This window comes from Clarias gariepinus, chromosome 5 (genome assembly GCF_024256425.1).
Source record: "Clarias gariepinus isolate MV-2021 ecotype Netherlands chromosome 5, CGAR_prim_01v2, whole genome shotgun sequence".
In the NCBI taxonomy this organism is placed as follows: domain Eukaryota; kingdom Metazoa; phylum Chordata; class Actinopteri; order Siluriformes; family Clariidae; genus Clarias; species Clarias gariepinus.
This window is the reverse complement of record NC_071104.1, coordinates 1,782,501-1,795,000: the sequence shown is the minus strand read 5'-3', so window position 1 is coordinate 1,795,000 and position 12,500 is coordinate 1,782,501. Positions and strand designations below refer to the sequence as shown.

At 44.3% G+C, this 12,500-nt stretch overlaps 10 non-coding genes across 10 annotated transcripts in view; 4 read left to right on the top strand and 6 right to left on the bottom strand.

The window, feature by feature from the left end:
- The window catches only part of trnal-cag (transfer RNA leucine (anticodon CAG)), an 83-nt gene extending 73 nt beyond the window's left edge, over nt 1-10 (bottom strand). Inside the window, exon 1 of the tRNA in view lies at nt 1-10. This exon is cut by the window's left edge and continues 73 nt beyond it. This is a non-coding gene — a tRNA (tRNA-Leu).
- A 293-nt stretch (nt 11-303) lies between these two features.
- trnas-aga (transfer RNA serine (anticodon AGA)) lies at nt 304-385 on the bottom strand. The gene has a single exon. It is a non-coding gene; the product is annotated as a tRNA-Ser (tRNA).
- A 1,081-nt stretch (nt 386-1,466) lies between these two features.
- On the top strand, nt 1,467-1,540 carry trnat-ugu (transfer RNA threonine (anticodon UGU)). Its single transcript has one exon. It is a non-coding gene; the product is annotated as a tRNA-Thr (tRNA).
- Nucleotides 1,541-3,416: 1,876 nt separating this feature from the next.
- On the bottom strand, nt 3,417-3,499 carry trnal-cag (transfer RNA leucine (anticodon CAG)). Its single transcript has one exon. It is a non-coding gene; the product is annotated as a tRNA-Leu (tRNA).
- Nucleotides 3,500-3,792: 293 nt separating this feature from the next.
- On the bottom strand, nt 3,793-3,874 carry trnas-aga (transfer RNA serine (anticodon AGA)). The gene has a single exon. It is a non-coding gene; the product is annotated as a tRNA-Ser (tRNA).
- A 285-nt stretch (nt 3,875-4,159) lies between these two features.
- Nucleotides 4,160-4,249, top strand: trnar-ucu (transfer RNA arginine (anticodon UCU)). Its single transcript is given in 2 exon segments — nt 4,160-4,196; nt 4,214-4,249. It is a non-coding gene; the product is annotated as a tRNA-Arg (tRNA).
- A 658-nt stretch (nt 4,250-4,907) lies between these two features.
- trnat-ugu (transfer RNA threonine (anticodon UGU)) lies at nt 4,908-4,981 on the top strand. The gene has a single exon. It is a non-coding gene; the product is annotated as a tRNA-Thr (tRNA).
- A 1,892-nt stretch (nt 4,982-6,873) lies between these two features.
- Nucleotides 6,874-6,956, bottom strand: trnal-cag (transfer RNA leucine (anticodon CAG)). Its single transcript has one exon. It is a non-coding gene; the product is annotated as a tRNA-Leu (tRNA).
- A 293-nt stretch (nt 6,957-7,249) lies between these two features.
- Nucleotides 7,250-7,331, bottom strand: trnas-aga (transfer RNA serine (anticodon AGA)). The gene has a single exon. It is a non-coding gene; the product is annotated as a tRNA-Ser (tRNA).
- A 3,998-nt stretch (nt 7,332-11,329) lies between these two features.
- Nucleotides 11,330-11,403, top strand: trnat-ugu (transfer RNA threonine (anticodon UGU)). The gene has a single exon. It is a non-coding gene; the product is annotated as a tRNA-Thr (tRNA).
- The last annotated feature ends 1,097 nt before the right edge of the window (nt 11,404-12,500 follow it).

Sequence of the window (12,500 nt, the reverse complement as noted above, 5' to 3'; positions counted from 1 at the left end):
CCATCCTGACACGACAGGCTTTAGAAAAGTCACGTCTTGCACGGATTACAGGTCGCTGGCCACGCACTCATATAACCGATCGGATGTCTACGGGCAGCTTGTCATTGGAAGACAATTCAACGTTGGGAAGGGGTGACAGGATTTCTCCAACAAAGCAGCAGCTATTAAGGATAAAAAGGGGGCAGGATGTCACTATTATGTCTTCGAGAAAGCACCAACTATTAAGGGCATGAGGAAATTTGTTACAAATCACAGCCACAACACAATGAGTTGCAACATGTCTTTCTTGTGCACAATAACAGACGTAATCGGCAGGATTCGAACCTGCGCGGGGAGACCCCAATGGATTTCTAGTCCATCGCCTTAACCACTCGGCCACGACTACACCAAGTGTGCGAACTTAGCGTGGGCCTGTGGTTAAATAAACTTTTGCCACGTCTCATTTCATGACTTGACCTCCTCCCCAAAGCAAGCCTTGGATCTTTCCAATACACGCAAGTGTATCGGTTGGCTTAAGTTCAGGATTTTTAGGCTTCAGACAGGAACCATGTTCACGTTTTACCTTAGCAAAACAGCAAAGCAGTTTTCAACAAGTTTCAGCACCTGCCATAGTTGTTTGCATTTGGTGGAATTTGATTAGTAGCAACAGAAAAGCATCTGCCTAAAGAACTCGAGCATCCATGAGTCTTGGAGAGCCTGAAAAAAAACCCCCCTGGTTGGCTCTATGGCGCAATGGATAGCGCATTGGGCTTCTAGACTCAGCTGTGGAGCTATTCAAAGGTTGTGGGTTTGAGTCCCACCAGAGTCACTAACTCGTTATCTTCTTTTCATCCACACCCCATGTCTAAAATGAAATCTTTGGTCAGGAATCCCTGTTCAAGATGCACTTTCCTATGTGCCATATTTGATTGAATGACTTGTCAGCTGAATTTAAGAAATATCATTGTTTTCCACATGTTTCTGCCCATTTGTCCCAAATCAAGCCCTCAGCTCAACTCCAGCTTCAACAAAAGGTTACGACATTGATTCACGCAATCCTTATGGGACAAAGAGCCAAAGTCCACAACAGCAATCTGATGAAGGCTTGCTTGCTTTTAGATGTGCATGGCAAGTGGATTTTAATTCCTTTCCCCTGACTGTTGTGATATGCTTGTTAGGACTATGGCTGGAGATCACCCATAACCTTGTTTGCTGTGGCTTGTGTGCCATTTACAGATCTAAAAGTTGACATTTTCTTGAGGATTTTCACCCGTTTTGGGATCTTATCAAGCCGAAATCAAAGTTAGGATGAGCAAACAAACATCGAAGCATTTGCATGGCATCGCTGGTTGAGTACTCGTCTCACTAGCTTAGCGAGGTCTGCATGCGGATGGAGGAAATATTAGCATTGCAATCAGATTAAGTCTTGGCCAGGAGAGTCTCGGTTAAAAGTGCTGGGTCATGCCCAAGGTGCCACCCAGGCTGTTGGCACTGTGGCTTAGCTGGTGAAAGCACCTGTCTTGTAAACAGGAGATCCTGGGTTCAAATCCCAGCAGTGCCTGTTGTGAGTTTCATCTCTTGGTGCACCAGACAAGGTCTGGGTCCAACTGCATTAGGAACTCAAGGCTTAAGTGCTTGTGGGCTCAGGTTGTGGCAGGGTATCTTGCTTTCAGCCAGGATTTCTGCTCAGTTTTCATGTGTTTTCCACAGGTAGACATCTGTCCATGGAGCTCAAGCAAGGTAGCTCTATTCCTCCCACAGAAGTGAACGAACACTGGCATTTTGATTTGCAAGAATTGAATCATTTTCTGAGTAGCCGTGGAACATTTGCCTGATGTTTGCTTCCACACAAGTTTGACTTTTTATATGTGGGACGTTTCACTCTACCGACTTATATTTGGTCACATTTAAATGAAGTCAATGGCTGTCAATAAGCTAGTATATATATATATATACATATTTTTTTTGCTGTAAACTGTATGCCAGGATAAATTGGATAGCTCAGTCGGTAGAGCATCAGACTTTTAATCTGAGGGTCCAGGGTTCAAGTCCCTGTTCAGGCGTTACCTTCTATTGGTGCTTAGGAAAAAAGAGCATTTGGCACAAGTTGTTCAAAGCGATTAAGAGGGCTAGCTTGGATTAAGGAATTCTCAAGGGCAGAAAATTGGAAATTGCAGACTACTTGCCAAGGATTTCCACAATTTCCCGGTGGAGACTTACTCTTAGGAGATTGTCTTATGCTCAGGAAGGCGCAAGATGGCGCCAGTGAGGTCGGCTGCCGTCACGATGTCCAGTCACTGGAGAACAAACTCGATGACCTCAGGGCCAGGATAAAGTTCCAGAGAGACATTCGGGACTGCAATCTCCTCTGCTTTACCGAGACATGGCTGAACCCAGCGGTGCCGGACCACGTCATCCAGCCGGCCGAGTTCTTCTCCGTTCACCGCATGGACAGGACACAGGACTTAGGGAAGTCAAGGGGAGGCGGCGTGTGTTTAATGGTCAATAGCAGCTGGTGCAACAGCAGGAGCGTTGTTCCTCTCGCACGCTCCTGCACTCCAAACGTGGAACTACTGTCCATCATGTGTCCTCCTTTTTATTTACCTCGGAAATTTACATCGGTAATAATCAGCACCAATTATATCCTGCCTTAAGCGCACACGGAGACTGCCTTATGCGAGCTGCATGAGGCATTCACACAGCACCAGACACAACACCGTGACGCTGCGCTTATTGTGGCGGTGGACTTTAACAGTGCCAACCTTAAACGCGAAGCGCCAAACTTTCATCAGCATATCACCTGTCCCACCAGGGGCAAAAGGACACTGGACCACTGCTACACTACAGTCAAGGACGGCTATAGGGCACAATCTCGTCCACCGTTTGGTAAATCTGACCATGCCGCTATCTTCCTCATGCCAAAATATAAACAAAGGCAGAAACAGGAAGTGCGGGTTCAGAGGGAGGTCGCGCGCTGTACGGACCAATCAGTGGCCGCGTTACAGGATGCACTTGATGACGCAGACTGGGACATGTCTTCAACCATCTATGGGCCATGCTGCAAAATACAGACAAAAAGATGAAATGAACCTATGAATCATGAACAATGACAACTTTTCATACCCAATCGTCAAAGAGAAGCTGATTCCTTGACTTCAGCAATCAAACATGTGCTGGGACATCTCAAAAGAATTTTTCAGCATCCGTAAAAAGGAAGTTCAGCTCAGAACCTGTAGCCTTCATTATGGCACCCTGCTCCGAGCTTTGCCTCAACAACACAACCATGTCTACATTGTCCAAAAAATCGAAGAAGCAAGCGCTTGATGAAGAAAAGTCCAAACTTCTTCGCTTGCAAGCAAAGCTATGCTGTGAGAGGTCAAGGTTGTTGATACAGATCCATACACGATTTCCTAAACGCAACAAAGAGACGGGGCTCTTGTCAGAAGTGGGATTTGAACCCACGCCTCCAGGGGAGACTGCGACCTGAACGCAGCGCCTTAGACCGCTCGGCCATCCTGACACGGCAGGCTCTAGAAAAGTCACGTCTTGCACGGATTACAGGTCGCTGGCCACGCACTCATATAACCGATCGGATGTCTACGGGCAGCTTGTCATTGGAAGACAATTCAACGTTGGGAAGGGGTGACAGGATTTCTCCAACAAAGGAGCAGCTATTAAGGATAAAAAGGGGGCAGGATGTCACTATTATGTCTTCGAGAAAGCACCAACTATTAAGGGCATGAGGAAATTTGTTACAAATCACAGCCACAACACAATGAGTTGCAACATGTCTTTCTTGTGCAAAATAACAGACGTAATCGGCAGGATTCGAACCTGCGCGGGGAGACCCCAATGGATTTCTAGTCCATCGCCTTAACCACTCGGCCACGACTACACCCAGTGTGCAAACTTAGCGTGGGCCTGTGGTTAAATAAACTTTTGCCACGTCTCATTTCATGACTTGACCTCCTCCCCAAAGCAAGCCTTGGATCTTTCCAATACACGCAAGTGTATCGGTTGGCTTAAGTTCAGGATTTTTAGGCTTCAGACAGGAACCATGTTCACGTTTTACCTTAGCAAAACAGCAAAGCAGTTTTCAACAAGTTTCAGCACCTGCCATAGTTGTTTGCATTTGGTGGAATTTGATTAGTAGCAACAGAAAAGCATCTGTTGGCTGGTTGGCTCTGTGGCGCAATGGATAGCGCATTGGACTTCTAGACTCAGCTGTGGAGCTATTCAAAGGTTGTGGGTTCGAGTCCCACCAGAGTCACTAACTTGTTACCTTCTTTTCATCCACACCCCATGTCTAAAATGAAATCTTTGGTCAGGAATCCCTGTTCAAGATGCACTTTCCTATGTGCCATATTTGATTGAATGACTTGTCAGCTGAATTTAAGAAATATCATTGTTTTCCACATGTTTCTGCCCATTTGTCCCAAATCAAGCCCTCAGCTCAACTCCAGCTTCAACAAAAGGTTACGACATTGAGTCACGCAATCCTTATGGGACAAAGAGCCAAAGTCCACAACAGCAATCTGATGAAGGCTTGCTTGCTTTTAGATGTGCATGGCAAGTGGATTTTAATTCCTTTCCCCTGACTGTTGTGATATGCTTGTTAGGACTATGGCTGGAGATCACCCATAACCTTGTTTGCTGTGGCTTGTGTGCCATTTACAGATCTAAAAGTTGACATTTTCTTGAGGATTTTCACCCGTTTTGGGATCTTATCAAGCCGAAATCAAAGTTAGGATGAGCAAACAAACATCAAAGCATTTGCATGGCATCGCTGGTTGAGTACTCGTCTCACTAGCTTAGCGAGGTCTGCATGCGGATGGAGGAAATATTAGCATTGCAATCAGATTAAGTCTTGGCCAGGAGAGTCTCGGTTAAAAGTGCTGGGTCATGCCCAAGGTGCCACCCAGGCTGTTGGCACTGTGGCTTAGCTGGTGAAAGCACCTGTCTTGTAAACAGGAGATCCTGGGTTCAAATCCCAGCAGTGCCTGTTGTGAGTTTCATCTCTTGGTGCACCAGACAAGGTCTGGGTCCAACTGCATTAGGAACTCAAGGCTTAAGTGCTTGTGGGCTCAGGTTGTGGCAGGGTATCTTGCTTTCAGCCAGGATTTCTGCTCAGTTTTCATGTGTTTTCCACAGGTAGACATCTGTCCGTGGAGCTCAAGCAAGGTAGCTCTATTCCTCCCACAGAAGTGAACGAACACTGGCATTTTGATTTGCAAGAATTGAATCATTTTCTGAGTAGCCGTGGAACATTTGCCTGATGTTTGCTTCCACACAAGTGTGACTTTTTATATGTGGGACGTTTCACTCTACCGACTTATATTTGGTCACATTTAAATGAAGTCAATGGCTGTCAATAAGCTAGTATATATGGATATATATATATATATATATATACATATTTTTTTTGCTGTAAACTGTATGCCAGGATAAATTGGATAGCTCAGTCGGTAGAGCATCAGACTTTTAATCTGAGGGTCCAGGGTTCAAGTCCCTGTTCAGGTGTTATCTTCTATTGGTGCTTAGGAAAAAAGAGCATTTGGCACAAGTTGTTCAAAGCGATTAAGAGGGCTAGCTTGGATTAAGGAATTCTCAAGGGCAGAAAATTGGAAATTGCAGACTACTTGCCAAGGATTTCCACAATTTCCCGGTGGAGACTTACTCTTAGGAGATTGTCTTATGCTCAGGAAGGCGCAAGATGGCGCCAGTGAGGTCGGCTGCCGTCACGATGTCCAGTCACTGGAGAACAAACTCGATGACCTCAGGGCCAGGATAAAGTTCCAGAGAGACATTCGGGACTGCAATCTCCTCTGCTTTACCGAGACATGGCTGAACCCAGCGGTGCCGGACCACGTCATCCAGCCGGCCGAGTTCTTCTCCGTTCACCGCATGGACAGGACACAGGACTTAGGGAAGTCAAGGGGAGGCGGCGTGTGTTTAATGGTCAATAGCAGCTGGTGCAACAGCAGGAGCGTTGTTCCTCTCGCACGCTCCTGCACTCCAAACGTGGAACTACTGTCCATCATGTGTCCTCCTTTTTATTTACCTCGGAAATTTACATCGGTAATAATCAGCACTGTTTATATCCTGCCTTAAGCGGACACGGAGACTGCCTTATGCGAGCTGCATGAGGCACTCACACAGCACCAGACACAACACCGTGACGCTGCGCTTATTGTGGCGGTGGACTTTAACAGTGCCAACCTTAAACGCGAAGCGCCAAACTTTCATCAGCATATCACCTGTCCCACCAGGGGCAAAAGGACACTGGACCACTGCTACACTACAGTCAAGGACGGCTATAGGGCACAATCTCGTCCACCGTTTGGTAAATCTGACCATGCCGCTATCTTCCTCATGCCAAAATATAAACAAAGGCAGAAACAGGAAGTGCGGGTTCAGAGGGAGGTCGCGCGCTGTACGGACCAATCAGTGGCCGCGTTACAGGATGCACTTGATGACGCAGACTGGGACATGTCTTCAACCATCTATGGGCCATGCTGCAAAATACAGACAAAAAGATGAAATGAACCTATGAATTATGAACAACGACAACTTTTCATACCCAATCGTCAAAGAGAAGCTGATTCCTTGACTTCAGCAATCAAACATGTGCTGGGACATCTCAAAAGAATTTTTCAGCATCCGTAAAAAGGAAGTTCAGCTCAGAACCTGTAGCCTTCATTATGGCACCCTGCTCCGAGCTTTGCCTCAACAACACAACCATGTCTACATTGTCCAAAAAATCGAAGAAGCAAGCGCTTGATGAAGAAAAGTCCAAACTTCTTCGCTTGCAAGCAAAGCTATGCTGTGAGAGGTCAAGGTTGTTGAAACAGATCCATACACGATTTCCTAAACGCAACAAAGAGACGGGGCTCTTGTCAGAAGTGGGATTTGAACCCACACCTCCAGGGGAGACTGCGACCTGAACGCAGCGCCTTAGACCGCTCGGCCATCCTGACACGGCAGGCTCTAGAAAAGTCACGTCTTGCACGGATTACAGGTCGCTGGCCACGCACTCATATAACCGATCGGATGTCTACGGGCAGCTTGTCATTGGAAGACAATTCAACGTTGGGAAGGGGTGACAGGATTTCTCCAACAAAGGAGCAGCTATTAAGGATAAAAAGGGGGCAGGATGTCACTATTATGTCTTCGAGAAAGCACCAACTATTAAGGGCATGAGGAAATTTGTTACAAATCACAGCCACAACACAATGAGTTGCAACATGTCTTTCTTGTGCAAAATAACAGACGTAATCGGCAGGATTCGAACCTGCGCGGGGAGACCCCAATGGATTTCTAGTCCATCGCCTTAACCACTCGGCCACGACTACACCCAGTGTGCGAACTTAGCGTGGGCCTGTGGTTAAATAAACTTTTGCCACGTCTCATTTCATGACTTGACCTCCTCCCCAAAGCAAGCCTTGGATCTTTCCAATACACGCAAGTGTATCGGTTGGCTTAAGTTCAGGATTTTTAGGCTTCAGACAGGAACCATGTTCACGTTTTACCTTAGCAAAACAGCAAAGCAGTTTTCAACAAGTTTCAGCACCTGCCATAGTTGTTTGCATTTGGTGGAATTTGATTAGTAGCAACAGAAAAGCATCTGCCTAATGAACTCCAGCATCCATGAGTCTTGGAGAGCCTGAAAAAAAAAACACCCTGGTTGGCTCTGTGGCGCTACCTGGACACCGTGCGGCTGCTTCTTTCCGCGAATCACATCTCTCGCTTTCCAAAACTCAAAGCCAATCATCTTTGCCCTTTTCCAAAATTCTCCATAATTCACAGCCAATCACCTTTCCTTCCTTCCAACATTCAGCTCCACCAATCCGCGTCGAGTCTCTCTGTCGAATCACGTCCTTGCGTTTCCAAAATTCACGTTGCGTTTCCAAAATTCTAAACCAATCAGCTTCCTCCGTTTCCAAAATTCAAAGCCAATCAGCTTCCTCCGTTTCCAAAATATCTGCCTTGGTCCCGCCTCCAGTGCGGATGCAACTTATTCAAACTTTTAAACGGTTCGGAATATCAATATTCTTTCAACATAACACGGTAAGATGTACATTACAATAGTATTGATTTCAGAGATAAATAGACTTAATTTAAGCGGTTTATGTCATATAACGTTATTGTAAAGTTGCCGATCCTGTATTAACATTAACGTTTCCTAAAGAGACGTGCCTCCAATAAGATTTACACTTACACATTAGCGGTGTATTTTAGTGTTTTCCAGCGTTTTCGCAGTGTATTCGTACAGTAATGACACATTTTCTGTATTTATTAACACACAGTGGTCGCGGTGATGTTAGGTGGGGTTCAGCCCCGCGATGATCAGAAGATTAACAAAACCACTGCATGTAAAAACTGAGTGCAGGCTGCTAAAATACAGTATCGGCATTCCAACATGTAACACACACACACACACGGCATAACAGCGTTATAACGGACATGTGGTGCATGCATATTTAACAGTATTAGATTATAATCTGATGCTTTAAAATCAATCACTGTACACTCGACAAAACAATGAATAATCAACCGTAACTGTAACCTGACTACAGTAACAACGTAATGTTAGTAAACCAGTAGATTATATTCTCATACAGATTTAAATCACAATATGAATATGAGGTTTGTGTTATAACTTCAGTCATTTAGTTAATCTGTTGTGGCACAAATCCACCTTGAGTATGTTTAGACTCTAATACAGTTAATATGACTGAACTGGATCTAACTGTGTATTACAGATACACACCGCCATCCTCCTGTATTATACACTGATATAAACACTATCTATCTATCCATCCGTATCCATTAAAGGTTTTAGTCTTCATTCATATAATCCATTAACTATGCTTTCTTACTCTCTCAGTTCCTCCCCAGCTCTTCTGCACTGTCCAGAGCTGATACAAGTGCCATGGCTAGAAGGACATTGTCACCCTCTCACAGTCGTATATTCAGACAGTTTCTCCTCTGTCACTTTCTCCATCTTCTGTGTCAGCAACTGCCACTACCTCCTTAACTTTTCTCCACCAAACTGTTAGCCACTGTGTCAGAAGCCATGACTGCTGATCCCCCAGGACCACCAGGGTGATGGCCACCAGCACCTGAGCAACAGCTGCTGGGTCTTTAGGTGAGAGTTTGTACAGCATCATGTGCATTGTTTTCTTGCTTGTGGTAGTATAGTTATTGATTTTTATTGTATGTGCTATATTTACTAGGCTGGGGATAAGCACTGTCCCACGAATGGACCAAGTGGACCATCTGGACAAAGACTGAAACTGGTTTAACACTCAGCAACCAGCAGGTCTGCACCATCATAGCTCTCTGTCAAAACTTAATGCCATATGACAAGCAGCGTGAGGCATCCCCTGCTCGGCATCATGTGCGGTTGAGCACTGGACTTCAGACATCCCAAAACAAAGGGTGAATTTACACCAGGTGTGGGGACCATGGCTTCTCGTGTCTTGTGTCTTAGGATCCACCGGATCACCTGGCCAGTAGACAGACTGTTGTTGCCTAGCAGAGGCCATCTTTGTCAGACTCTGTGACATTTACAAGAGCCCACAACACACTTTCATTATGCATTGACAAAATGGACAATGATTAAACGGCTGATAAAAAAAATAGACTAATAATTTGTGAAAACTTGTGTTTTAATTGGTGGTGTGTAAATAGTGTCTAAGTTGCAGATTGGATCTCTATATGCATAGATACATGTTTTCCATTCTTTTTTATTGTTGTTTTATCACTGATTTTACCGAAAAGGCAGACATTTTTAAGTTTTTCTTTGTATGTACTTTCTTCTAGCATTTATTTTTAGATATTTTTAGTTTTAAAGAACTCGAAGAAGGTGGAGAGATAATGAGTGAGTGCAATATATAACTGTATAATGATACCATAATTTGATAATAAATTTGCATTATATTTTTAAAGAAGCTTTATGATTTGTTTCTTTCACAAATATTTGTAGAAACAAGAGTCAGTGTGGCTTTTTTATAGACTATAGATGAAAAAAATGACAGAATATGATTCTCTTTAAAGTACATCACCAGATTAATATTTTATTTGTAATGAATTTGCCTTCATTCCAGCAGGTCACAGTCATATGGAGAATGTAAAGACACTGTTGCATTGCCTTTCATGTTTATTCTATTAATTTGATTATATTAGTCAAATTTACTTTTTGTGTGACACAGCATAAAGCATTAAACAACAAATTGTAATACTTTTACAATAACCTAACCTCATGTTATGATTAATTAGGCAGTATTTTTTATTTTTGTGACACTTGTCAGATTTTTGGGTTAAAAAAAAAAAAACGTCATTCACGGGAATCGAACCTGGGATCTTTGGATCCGTAACCTCCCCCTGATTAATGCATAAAAAATGTTCATTTTTGATGCAAATCTTAAAATTACAATGACATTAGCAGTCTACAGCTAGAGGGAAACATCAAAGATGGTAATAACTTTCATTTCACCTCATTTTTTCTCAATTTTTCATTTTTTTCTTCCTTTTTTCTCCTTTTCCCCCTTCTTCCCCTTCTTTTCGCCCTCTTCCCCCCCTCAAACAGACTATTGTTCCCCAGCTTTGGCGCAATTGATAGCGCATTGGACTTCTAGACTCAGCTGTGGAGCTATTCAAAGGTTGTGGGTTCGAGTCCCACCAGAGTCACTAACTTGTTACCTTCTTTTCATCCACACCCCATGTCTAAAATGAAATCTTTGGTCAGGAATCCCTGTTCAAGATGCACTTTCCTATGTGCCATATTTGATTGAATGACTTGTCAGCTGAATTTAAGAAATATCATTGTTTTCCACATGTTTCTGCCCATTTGTCCCAAATCAAGCCCTCAGCTCAACTCCAGCTTCAACAAAAGGTTACGACATTGAGTCACGCAATCCTTATGGGACAAAGAGCCAAAGTCCACAACAGCAATCTGATGAAGGCTTGCTTGCTTTTAGATGTGCATGGCAAGTGGATTTTAATTCCTTTCCCCTGACTGTTGTGATATGCTTGTTAGGACTATGGCTGGAGATCACCCATAACCTTGTTTGCTGTGGCTTGTGTGCCATTTACAGATCTAAAAGTTGACATTTTCTTGAGGATTTTCACCCGTTTTGGGATCTTATCAAGCCGAAATCAAAGTTAGGATGAGCAAACAAACATCAAAGTATTTGCATGGCATCGCTGGTTGAGTACTCGTCTCACTAGCTTAGCGAGGTCTGCATGCGGATGGAGGAAATATTAGCATTGCAATCAGATTAAGTCTTGGCCAGGAGAGTCTCGTTTAAAAGTGCTGGGTCATGCCCAAGGTGCCACCCAGGCTGTTGGCACTGTGGCTTAGCTGGTGAAAGCACCTGTCTTGTAAACAGGAGATCCTGGGTTCAAATCCCAGCAGTGCCTGTTGTGAGTTTCATCTCTTGGTGCACCAGACAAGGTCTGGGTCCAACTGCATTAGGAACTCAAGGCTTAAGTGCTTGTGGGCTCAGGTTGTGGCAGGGTATCTTGCTTTCAGCCAGGATTTCTGCTCAGTTTTCATGTGTTTTCCACAGGTAGACATCTGTCCATGGAGCTCAAGCAAGGTAGCTCTATTCCTCCCACAGAAGTGAACGAACACTGGCATTTTGATTTGCAAGAATTGAATCATTTTCTGAGTAGCCGTGGAACATTTGCCTGATGTTTGCTTCCACACAAGTTTGACTTTTTATATGTGGGACGTTTCACTCTACCGACTTATATTTGGTCACATTTAAATGAAGTCAATGGCTGTCAATAAGCTAGTATATATATATATATATACATATTTTTTTTGCTGTAAACTGTATGCCAGGATAAATTGGATAGCTCAGTCGGTAGAGCATCAGACTTTTAATCTGAGGGTCCAGGGTTCAAGTCCCTGTTCAGGCGTTACCTTCTATTGGTGCTTAGGAAAAAAGAGCATTTGGCACAAGTTGTTCAAAGCGATTAAGAGGGCTAGCTTGGATTAAGGAATTCTCAAGGGCAGAAAATTGGAAATTGCAGACTACTTGCCAAGGATTTCCACAATTTCCCGGTGGAGACTTACTCTTAGGAGATTGTCTTATGCTCAGGAAGGCGCAAGATGGCGCCAGTGAGGTCGGCTGCCGTCACGATGTCCAGTCACTGGAGAACAAACTCGATGACCTCAGGGCCAGGATAAAGTTCCAGAGAGACATTCGGGACTGCAATCTCCTCTGCTTTACCGAGACATGGCTGAACCCAGCGGTGCCGGACCACGTCATCCAGCCGGCCGAGTTCTTCTCCGTTCACCGCATGGACAGGACACAGGACTTAGGGAAGTCAAGGGGAGGCGGCGTGTGTTTAATGGTCAATAGCAGCTGGTGCAACAGCAGGAGCGTTGTTCCTCTCGCACGCTCCTGCACTCCAAACGTGGAACTACTGTCCATCATGTGTCCTCCTTTTTATTTACCTCGGAAATTTACATCGGTAATAATCAGCACCATTTATATCCTGCCTTAAGC